Source organism: Amborella trichopoda, chromosome 3, assembly GCF_054954075.1.
Source record: "Amborella trichopoda isolate Santa Cruz 75 chromosome 3, AtrichopodaSantaCruz75HAP2 v2.0, whole genome shotgun sequence".
Classification (NCBI taxonomy): Eukaryota; Viridiplantae; Streptophyta; class Magnoliopsida; order Amborellales; family Amborellaceae; genus Amborella; species Amborella trichopoda.
The window spans coordinates 54,364,186-54,377,241 of record NC_142338.1 but is presented as its reverse complement, the minus strand read 5'-3'; positions in this window follow the sequence as shown (position 1 = coordinate 54,377,241).

The following is a 13,056-nucleotide window of genomic DNA, read 5'->3' as shown; positions in this document are numbered from 1 at the left end:
AATATAGCCCAAGAGCCAGGCTCAAGCCAAGCCATCACGGCCCAAGGACCAAGTAGGGCCAAGCTAGGCCAACTCCCTGACCAGCTCAGCTTAGCATGATTTATTTTTATTTTTATTTTATTTTTTTCCATTTATTAAGTCAGCCCAATACGATCTAAGATCGCGCCGGGCCCGTTCAGCTCGATATGGGCCAAATGCCCAGACCGAGCTACTCCTATAAGACCTAAGCCAGGCTTAAGCCTGGGCTGCCCCGGCCCAAGCCTTGCCCATTCATATCTATCCCTTAAAATCCACACTTTCTAGAAAGTGCAGCTCCAAGAAACTTGTTTGGCAAGCATGTCCGGCAAAGTAGGGCCACTTTTCTCACCCCAAGATTTTGCTATGTCTAAAACATAGTTTGGTATTTGCCAGCCATTTCTTGGGTGAGACTTGGAGGGAACATTGGTGTGAATAATACCCTCTCTTCCTAATTCTCCTTCCTCTCAAAAATACTGTTCATATTCGAGTTTGAACCTTAAATCACCTTCACCCAAATTGACATGCACGAGTCTGGAATTAAGGTATATTCTAAGGCCATATTTTAATGACAACTAGTTTTATTTGGAATAAATTATCTTATCTAAAATTAATATATTATTATGTAAGCTATTTTGTATGTATCTTGTATTGTATTGTAAAATTAATATATTAATATATTACAAATAAAAAGTTTATCTAAGGATGGAACCTTATAATGTAGAACTACAGATGCACTTCAAAAATCCATCGAAAAAGGTAGTTTAATGTTGAAAAACCCTTTGATTGATCATCTCGACATCGAGATGTATGACCATAAAAAATAAAAAGATTTTAAGTCTTATAAATAGTGTATTTTACAACATATTATCTACACCGTCTATCTTCAAGATTTTCATATGTTTATAGATCTACTTTATTTTAACCAATTTTTAAATTTAAAATTTTATAATTAGATATAAAAATAAATTTTGAGATATTCCTAAGAACATTTTACATCAAAATTATATACCATGATAAAATTTAAAGGTGCACCTTATCTCTATAGCTACGGATATATCCGTATGCCAACTGCACCCATGTTAAAATCCTACACTATACAAAGTTATTAAAGGAGTACATTTCATAAATATTATAAATTATTATTAGGAGCATGATAAAGTTTGAGTTTTATATGAAACAACCATTATGTGGAAATTGAATACATATGGATACGGTTTTTATGAGTCCACGGACTCACATATAGATATGTAGGCCCTTTAATAATTTATTTTTGAAATGGAATTTGATCCTAATTTTTAGGGAATATATCATCAAAAACATGAAGATTATTTATCTATAAAAGTAAACAAATTTTAAAAACTAGAAATGATATTTTTTTGGGACAATATTTGAATCATTGATTTTACTTTTTCTCTTCAGGACTGTTATTTATAGGACCCCGTTTTGGTGCATGGTGTAGAGCTCCAAGCCCGCATAGCAACAGGTGCTGGCACACCAAACAATTTTTCAATTCATATAAATAATAATAATAATTTATGAGCATAAATTGAAGAAAAATGCTCAACTTTTCAAAAAAATAATAATTTAAACTCAATAAAATTATAATTATACAATAAATTTATATTTTATTAATACATTTAACTAATAGACAAAGTAAAAATTCAATTTATTAGTATTTTAATAATAAAATAAATACATAATATTTTGTTTAAAATAGGCATTTTAATATTATTTCAACTTAATATTATTTCAAAATTATAATTATGTAATAAACTTATATTTGAATAATATATTTAATTAGACAAAGTCAACATTCAATTTATAAGTATTTTTAATAATAAAAAAGTACATAATATTTTGTTTTAAAAGAGGCATTTTAATGTTATTTCCAAAAAAAAGAAATATATGTTTAAAGTAATATTAAACAAAATGCATCTAAATGAGGTTAACAAAGTAGTAAAAAAATAGATTTTAAAGAATCTGTTTGTAACTGGGGTTATTTTCAAAGGAATTAAAAAATATGAAAAAATGCAAAAATAAATTTTCAAGGCTAAAATACTTTTCAATCTTTGCCCAAATAATAAAACGCATAAATAAACATGTTACAAATAGATATCTTATTTTTTTTAGTTTTTCATTTTATTTTTTTGAATTTTTCAAGATCCCCAAGTTGGATCTCTACTTAGAAAACCTCGGGCTTGAGCTCGGCCATTGCTCGAGTCCGAGATGACTTTGCAGATTTTTTAAACACTGTTCGAATCCACTACAGCCATCTAACAGATTCAGGATTTCTCACCTAACCCCGAAATGGGTTAGTTTAAAAATGGGTGTTTTAATGTTAAATTTTCATATTGATTTGTCATTATTTTTCCATATCAACTAAAAATGGTCATAATCACAATAAAATTCAATTAACTCACTTTTAAAATTCAAACGTTTACTAAAAAATCAGGAGACAATAAAATTTATCGTTTAATAAAATTCTAATTTCAATTCGAAAAAGAAATATTTCTTGAAATAAAAAATTAGAATCATGATTTTTTGAAACAATTTTAAATAAATTTTATATGTTTGTCATTTTTTTTTTAACTACATTTGATACAAATTGGGCGGGTGGCACAACATAGTGCTACCATATAAATGTCATATTATACTGATATAAAATTAATTAAAGTCAAACTTACAATTTAACTAAGAAAACCACTGTAAAGAACTTCCTTTTTTCAACCTCTACCCCATGTAACACTTATGACTATTAAAACTCCATAATTAAACAATAAACCTAGTTCAAATAAATCTTGCATTCATATTAACTTCTTTAGAATAAATTTTACACGAATTGAGTGCGTAGCACAACATAATGACACCACAAAATGTTGCGTTGTACTGTTCTGAGCAATAGTTTATTTAAATTTAATAAAACACTTGCCACAAATCTTTGGTGGGTATCCAAATGGAGTTGGTGACCCCATGTTCAATACTAAGTGAGAGTTTGTGGATGAATCGAACTCCAAGGAGAATTAATAGGTGAAGTTGTAGTTCAACCATTGTTTTTTTTATGGGGTTTAATTGATTCTAATTAATTTAAAAAATATTTCTCAAATTATAAAATTGGAGTCATGCTTTTCGAAATCAGTTCTAAATAAATTTAATATTCTATTTATATTTTTAAAAATAAAATTCGTACAAATTGACAAGACATAGTACCACTATATAAATGACATACTGCATTGCTGTAAAATTAATTAAAGTCAAAACTATGATGTAGTGTAGCAGAACAACAATAAAGAACTTCATTTTTTCAACTTCTAGACCATGCAACACATATGACTATTTAAACTCTATAATGAGACAATATATCCTGTTTAAATAAATTTTACTTTCATATTTATTTTATTAGAATAGACCAACTTTGCTCTATGGGACAAAATATTGGACAAACAAAAAACAATATACCCATAGAATGAGTGTAGTTGGAGATGAAGATGTTCAGATAGAATTTGAAATGAATCCATTCTGGACAATTTAGGTGTGGCACCAATAGGCAAAAACGTGAGAGATAGTAGACCTAAGGGGGCTGGCCATATCTAGTGCCGATCAAGTATAGCACCTAAGGAGGTGCGAGTTAGTTCAAGTAAAATGATTGAAAAAAGTAAAAAGTAGGCCCAAAAAGATGTGGTTGAAAGTAGTCCAAAAAGATATGAAGACTTATAGCCTCATTGAAGGTATGACCTTTAATAGAGCGAAATGACAGACCGCGATTCATATAGTCAACCTCAATTAATTGGAAAAAGGCTATGATGATGAAGATGATTAACTTTTTTAAAATAAATTTTACACGAGTTCGGTCAGTAGCACAACATAGTGCTACCACAAAAATGATACATTGCAATATTCTAAGCAGTAGTTTACTTAATAATATTGAAAGACATACCACCAATCTTTGGCGGGCATCCAAATGGAGTTGGCGATCCCGTGTTTAATAATCAATGAGGTTTCATGAATGAGTCAAACTTCGATGAAAAAAAAGATGGACTCCAATGATAATAATAATCAATAGGTTAAGTTGTAGTTCAAACGGTCATTTTCATTTATGAGGTTTATAATTGGTTAATTGATTTTAATTAATTTTATAATTTTTATTTATTAAGTAATAAAATTTTATAAATCAACATAAAAATTATTGTATTGTAAATTATAATTGTATATGACTGTTAATTTATCTATTTTTAATATATTTAACTCAAAATATCTATAACAAAATTATTTAAATTATTGAGTTATTAATTACAATTTATAAGTATATATAACCTATAAATATAAACGATGTACATCTGTATTTATAACTTATACTCTAATTAATGGCTTTAAAGTTGATTAATAAATCTAACTGACTAAAAAAAACATAACATTTATTACACACAAACCTACAATATAGTCACCCAAGACCACAATAAAAAATTTCTATTTTTCTTCTACTACACAATTAAAACATAAAGTAGTCCGCACGCGCTTGTGTAATACATATGCTCCTTTAAAATCCATAATAAACACAACATAGTGCCAACACAAAAATAACATACTATACTGCTATAAAATTTATTAAAAACAAAATTACAATATAGTCTAACAATACCATAATAAAGAACTTCCAATTTACAGCTTCTCAGCTATCCAACGCACATGTTCTTTTGAACTTTACAATGAAACAATATGTACAATTTATATAAACTCTACATTCACGTTAACTTCTTTAAAATAAATTTCATACAAGTTGATAGGCAGCACAACCACGTTGCACAAGAGTAGTTTACTTGATATTAATACTACTTTAAATTAGTTTTAACACAAATTGAGCGGGTAGCACGACATAGTGCCACCACAAAAAAGACAAGTCGCAATGTCCTAAACCGTAATTTACTTAAGATTGATTTTAAAAACATGTATTTTTAGTAGAAATTGTAATTAATAGATTAGTTATGCACTACTGAGTGACTAATTCATTGATGTGGGATAAACCACAAGTTATTTTAAAGGATCTAGGACTACCTCCATTGGTTTTATACATATAAATTTACTCTTTAGAGTTTTTTTTTCTCCTGAAAAAACTCTAAATCAGACCATAGAGCATGGTTAAAGATAGAAAAAACATAGTTAGAGAGAGAAAAACTGATAAAGTGATATTGCAATTGGAAAAGATTTATGTAGTTATTGAGAGAGAACATGGTTAGAAACAAAAAACTTAAATAAATGACATGTTCAGCATGTCATTAGAGATAGAAAAGATTTGATTAGAGAATTAACGAATACATTTGGACTTATATAAGGTGTGGAGTACGTGCACTCCACTAGTATTGCATAAAAAAGTAGGGCTTGGGACATGACGGGCCACGGCCTAGCCACCATGGCCCTAGGGCTGGGCTTGGGCTTGGGCCATGACAAGGCCGATGGGGCTCGGCACTAGCCCAGCCTAGTAGTTCATTTTCCTTCTTTTTAAAAAAAATTAATTTTTATTAGGCCGGGCCACTCAAGACGCCGCGGCCGGCCGGGCTCGTTGCCATGCCTATTTGTATATAGAGTGTAAGCATGCATGGCACATGCAAATGGTCATAGATTACGAGTACAACATGTAGCCTTAATCAGTGACGCCCCATTTGTTCGAGTGCATGTGGTGAATGGGACCATGTGCTATCCTCATGCGTGCATGCTAAGATGCATGTGTATCGTCACGACTCAGGCATGATATGAGGATCTACGGCTCAGAATATTTTATGAACGAGTTCACATATGCGTGATTGATATTTTAGAAGAGAAGCAGGCTTTTTCCAACTAAGTCGCGTCATGACTTATGACACCTAGCGTGTGAGCTCATGGTCGAGGCCTCCAATACTTTAAGTTTGTCTGTGTTCATTTAAGTTCTTAAAGTGTATAAGAAATATTGGTGGATCTTGAAAATTTTAGAAAACAGGTAGGTGGTTTCTTTCTTCTTCTTTTTTTTTGACAATATTTACATAGATAATCCAAACCAGCATGCATATAAAAGATTATAAGCTTGACAATTCATATTCAATCTTGAGATGAGGGTTTAAATTTCACACACGTATACACCAAAATCAAAATAATAAACAATAAATAAGTATAAAAATGTGAGCCAAAATGTGCCCACAACTTTTTTTGAATGCAAATCGTTCAAATCACTTTATGTCTGTCAATCTGAGCTATCCGACCTATACTGTTCTATTGCTCAAAATCTTTAAAGATATGGTTCCTAATAGCGACGGCTCCAGTGAATCGGTGAGTCTGAGATAGAGAGAGATGCTAAGAGAGGTGGTGGAAGAGAGAGAGAAGATAATTGTCCCACTTAAATATTAAGATTGTTGGGAATGAAAAGGAGACTCAACCTTTTGTATTAAAGAAGATTACTTACTCCCTTGTATGAAATTGATTGCTTGGCACATATCACTAGTAATCCATCTAAACCATGCCAAATTATACACAATAATGCGCCAGATCCTCTATATTTTGATACTCTTATTTTGTTGGCTTGCATAAGTTTGCCATAGGCTAAATTCAATATATTTTTTATTGTAAAGATAATGAAGATAGAAAAGGAAAACAAATCCCCCACTAAGGAAGATGTTACGTAGATTGGAGAAACAGTCTCAATATCAGCAGCCAAACGAGATAGGAAATGGACGGTGTAGGAGAACCTAATCTTGCCTTTTCATGTTTGTCGCATTATAACCACCGTTGATTATTTAAAGTGAAGATAAGCAAACCACGCATGATGCAAAAATGGTGAGTGATATCCTAGCATGACATATGAAAGCATAGATAAACATCACACTTTACACTAGTTGATAAGATGATTGGCTTTTATACAATATATTTTTCCATTTTTTTGATGACGGAGTAATTATGATCACCCTATATCAAAAGTAAGGGAAATGATCTACTGCAACGATTGTAAAGTAGTATAATGCAACCACACATCTAAAAAAGCATATTTTGGGCATTTGTATGACTCTAAATTTTGTGTACACATCCTCTTCATCTTCATAATCAATCATACGAAAAAAAATTCAATTTGCACCTTAGATATGGTCAAAATTAGTACCTATCCAACAATGAATCTCGACCATCCATTTAGTAAATTTCAAGATCTAGGCCTTAACTAATTCAAAATCACTTTTTTCTTTTTTAGCATTATTAATCTAATGATGATAACGCTATATAAAAATGTTGAGAATAAAAAAATCCTTCTGACCATCTCAATGAAATGGATGGTTTATATTAATTGGGTTAGAATGAAAACTTTCTAGAGCATTTTTTGAAAATTTTCTTTTTTGTGATTGTTCTTCATAATGAAAAGAATGTACATTTCAAAATTTGCATCAAATAAATATCTTTAACATGATTTTTTAATATGGTTGCATTATACTACTATACAACCGTTGCATGAAATCATTCCCCTAAAAGTAAATGGTCACATTGTATGCAATCTTTTAATTTTAGTACAAGTCATAATCACTCTTGATCATTAAATTTTAAATTAGATTAGTTGTAAGTATGCGATAGGCTAGACTCAGTTTAAAAAAATTTACTAAACTTTATAATACACCGCAAGCCATCCAATTTGATGTGATGATGGATAGACCTCCTAAACTTTATAATACACCGCAAGCCATCCAATTTGATGTGATGATGGATAGACCTCCTTGTAACAAAGATAAAAGGTTTCGAATTATCTAATCCTTTATTAAAATGCCCCAAGGTTAGGTTTATGCTTTTTGTTTTTTTAGGTACATCACCGCATTTGGAGAGCGCCCTACTTTTTTTTCTTTTTTCTTTTTGTTTTTCCTGATAAACAAGTGGGTTTTGGGGATTACAGTGTTGACATCTATAAAGATTTGCAGGAGTTTAAGACTCCACGTGGATTCAACTCCTCGTGTTGGAGAGTGATTTCATATAATAGTTTATAATAATATAATAAAATCTATATTAAAAAAGCATCATTTATATATATATATATATATATATATATATATATATATATATATATATATATATATATATATATAATAAAGTTGTTTTAATATATAGAATAAGGTTGTTTTAATGTTAAAAACTCTCTAATTGATCATCTCAACATTGAAATGTATGAATATGAAAAAGAAAAGATTTTGATTCTAAACAATAGTACATCTTGCAACATATTACCTGGACCTTCCATTTTCAAGATTTCCGTATGTTTATAAATCTACTTGATTTTAACTATTATTTAAGTTTAAAATTTTATAATTAGCTACGAAATTAGATTTTCAGATAATCCTAAGAACAAAATTATATTTTATGATAAAATTTGGAGATGCACCTTAATTGGAATGCTTAAGGTTGCAACCTTATAGAAATCACACCCTTTATAATGTATTAAGAGAAAGTATATAAAGATATCATTTATCTTTGGTACAATGTGGTCACAATTAATCTTGACCATTAGATGTGAAATTGGGTGGCTGCATTTATTTAATTGACCAAGCTCAAATTTCAAAAGAAACGTTTCGAACTTCGTGACACACCCAAGCTATCGGATTTCATATTGGATGGTTGTAGGTACTTGTGACTTCTTTGTACTAAAGGTAAATGGTCTCATCGGATATAATCTCATCTATTAAAATTATATATAAGTTTTAAAAGCATCATTTTGAAAATAAGAAATAGATTGAATCTGGGCCGTTAGGCCTATATGTAGCCGTAGGCTAGATATATATATGTGCGGTTTCTATAAGGTTGCGACTTTAAACAATCCAATTAAGACGCACCTTAAAATTTTATTATAACATGTAATTTTGTTGTAAAAAATACTTAAGTATTTTCTTAAAATCTATTTTCATACCTAATTAGAAAATTTTAAATTCCAAAAATGATTCAAATCAAGTAGATCTATGATCTATAAATATTTGAAAATCTTGAAAATGGACGGTCTAGATAATGTGTTGCAAAATGCACTTTTTTCGAAACTCAAAAACATTTTTTTTTCATAGTCATGCATCTCGATGTCGAGATGAATGATTAGACAGTTTTTTCAACATTAAAACGACATTTCCAATAAATTTTTGAGGTGCATATGTGATTCTACATTTTAAGGTTGCAACCTTATATCAACTTTTCTATATATATATATATATATATATAGGAAAAGTTTTCCCAACACCTATAGGTGAAAATGAACAGTGATTTCGCATACCCTCATTACCGTCAAAAGTTCATCGTACGGTCACGATTGTCTGATAGTGTTTCATTTTTTATTTTTCATTTTTTTTTCTACAAATCTGAATGATCTAAAATTTGGAGCGTGCATACATCTTAGTGATGCGCACCTAATAAAAATATAAAAATAAAATAATTCGAGAAAAACAATTAATCAAAATACCCCTAAAACGTTTTGGGGGTATTTTAGTCCATTTATTTCATGTAAAATAGTTTTTTAATACTTTTCACATACTTTTTGATGAACACATGCTCCAAATTTCAGATCATTTTAATTTGTAGAAAAAAATAAAAAATGAAACACTATCGAACAATCGTGACTATGCAATGAACTTTGGACAGTGATCAGGATATGCAAAATCACTATTCATTTTCATCTATAGGCATTTTGTAGTATCACCTACGATCACGATTGTCAGGTAGTGTTTCATTTTTCATTTTTTTTTTATAAATCGGAAGTACCTAAAATTTGGAGCGTGTGTTCATCAAAAATATGTGAATCTACGAAAAAATATCAAAAAAAATATTTTACATGAAACAAATTGACCAAAATACCCCCGAAATGTTTCAGGGGTATTTTGATAAATTTATTTTTCAGAATTTTTTTTTTATATATTTTTATTAACTGCGCCTCACTAAGATGTACACACGCTCTAAATTTCAGGTAATGCCGATTTTTCGAAAAAGAAAATCTGAAAAATAAAACACTACCAGACAATCGTGATCGTGCGATGAACCTTGGACGGTGATGAGGATAAACGAAATCACCGTTTATTTTCGCCTATAGGTGTTGAGAAGATATATATATATATATATATATATATATATATATATATACAATGAGACCATTTATCTTTCATATGAGATGGTCACAATTAATCTTGACCGTTGAATTCGAAAGTAGATGGTTGCATTTATTTCATTGACCAAGCTCAAAATTCAAAATTTATAAACACATAAGCTATAAAATTTCATCTCAAAATTTATAAACATCTAAGCTATAAAATTTTACATCGGATGATTGTAAGTAATTGTGACCTCCTTGTATCAAAGGTAAATGGGTGAAGTTCTACAGTACTTCACCTATGACTCATCACTGTGTAAAATCCATCACATGGTCACAGTTGTTTGATAATGTTTAAGTTCTAATAAATGTTCTACAAATCAAATTTTTTGAAAATTGGGGAGTATGTACATCTGGCCAATACGCACCAAAATAAAATATTAAAAAAAAATCAAAAAATAAAATGATAAAATAGTCGTAAAATTCTAGAGGGTATTTTGGTTTTTTTTTTATTGTTCAAATTTTTATTTTTTTATAATTTATTTAAGTTGGCTCTTTTACACACACCTACAAAATTTTAATTTAATATAATTTATAAAAAATTATTAAAATTCAAACACTATCAGACCGTCATAATCGTGCAAAGAAGTTCGGATGGTAATAGGCTCGGGGTGAAGTAGTATAAAATTTTACGTATAAATGTTTGTAAGCATTTTCAAATATATGGTAAGTGAGGCATGTTGGAGTCGTATTGGCCTGAGTAGTAGACACGTACTGGACACAACACCCATGTTTGTGTCCTTATGACATTGGTGCAAACATGCATTGACACCTAACAAGGAAAAAAACAAAGAAAAAAGTTTCATGCACGTCCGAAAAAAGCGTCTACGTATGTCCAAAGGGAGCCTTGAGCTCCCTTATCATTATGTCCATGTCTTTAAACAAGCATGTTATGCATGCTCCACCGGGACCATCTCTCCCCTTCGTTTCGCAAACATAAGGAAAGAGAATAAAATTATATCCAAACCAATGTTTTAAAACTTAAATCCGCGGGACATGTCATTCTTATAAATTTGTGTAGGATGGTTGGATCCAGGTTGGGTTGAAGGTTTGAATCGGTGATTATCAAAAGTATTTTAGAAAATAAATAAATTAATTAATTAATTAAAATAAAAGTTTATAGGGTGGGAATTTAAAAGGACCTTCAAAAAATATTAGACAAATTTTTAAAATTTTTTTTGAAGTTTTGCCGGGTATTAGTCCCAAACCCATATTATCTAAGAACCAATTTAGTCTCAAATTATCAATTCATTCGTATCCAAATCGACGATCTGGATCATAGATTACCGGTTTTTTAAACAGTGATCCAACATAACTCTCTCGTTCTACAAGACAAAAGGCTTCGTTTAAAGCATACTTCGCTTTATTTAAGGATGGAGTTTCTATAAGTCTTAGGCTTTATGAAAACAAAATAAAACCTTACCTCAAATCTTTGTCTGTAAAGTATTTTCGGCAATGAAAATATCTTTGATGACTCTAAAATTAATTTTCACCAGTAACAATAAAATTCAAAACTCAAAACATTATGTAGATCTTGTGGAACTGTGAACACTTATTTTTAGGGTGAAATAGACAGTCTAGATAATTTGTTATAATATACTCTTTTTTAGAGCTTGAAAATCTCTTTTGTTTCGCAACTATAATGTTTAAGCAAGATAATCAATGTACAAATTTTCCAATGCTTGAATTGTAATTTTCAATTTTTTATGAGGTAAGGATTTACCTATTTTGATAGGGCTGGAGCCCTATCAAACCATTTTCATTATTTAAAGGATGCAATTTCAATAAGGTTGGGTCTTATGAAAAGAAAAAATCAAAGCTCCATTTCGAAATCTTGTGCAAAAAATACTTCGGGCATGGGAAATCCTTAAGACGGTTCTAAAATCTATTTCCACCACTAATTATGAAATTTATAAGTAAAAAAATAATACAAATCTTGTAGATCTCTAAATACTTAAAATTGGATAATCTAAATAATGTGTTGTACTATGTAATAGTTTTAAAGCTTGAAGTCCTAATTTCTTCAACAACTATGAATAACGATGATTGATTTGAAGGTTTTCGACGTCAAAAACTAACTTTGGGTGAGTTATTGAGGCGAGGCTTTATTTATTTCCCATGAGGCCTTGCAGTTATTTCAATCTTTTTGCTTATTTTAAAATGGTCCCCACAAAAATATAAAGTATCATACCTAATTTGAAACACATTCTCAAAAGGCTAACATGGATTATGCCTTTGCTATTATCAACGCTTGGGGTAAACAATTTTATTGGAGATATTTAAGAACTTAACGTTTATGGGAAAATATCGAGGAAAGCTAAGAGTCCGACCATCCAAAAAAACTTTTCAAAATATGATAATTTGAAACTTAAATAAAACTTGAAATATATTAATATTTAGGAATCAAGAATGTCTCACAGAATTACGGCCAGAAATTACAATTTCACATGTTTCAAAATAGGAAACATATATAACAGACTGTTTATTTTTGTATGAGGAACTCATAATTGGTAATGACAAGTGAAATTGGGTGGGTGGAGGTATGGTATTGATTAAACATAAAGTCCAAAATAAAATTTCTCAAACTATGTGATACACTTTTAAGTTATTGAATTTCATATCCGATAGCTAAAGATGATTGTAATTGTATTAAAAATAAATGATCTTATAGTACAAATCCTTTCAAAATATCAGGGCAAACCGGAAATCTAAGAACGTGTGTAATACTCATTTCTAACCTATGTTGGAAAGCTGGATTCAATACAATTAGGAGGAATTCCTTTTTTATGGATGTCCTATAAATCATTTTTCTCCTCATGCTTCTTCCGGTTGTTAAATCTAGGGCTGCATCAAATTTTATAATGAGTTAATAAAAGGAAATTCGCAAAATATTCTAATAATGTAATAACAAATGCCTCAAGTTT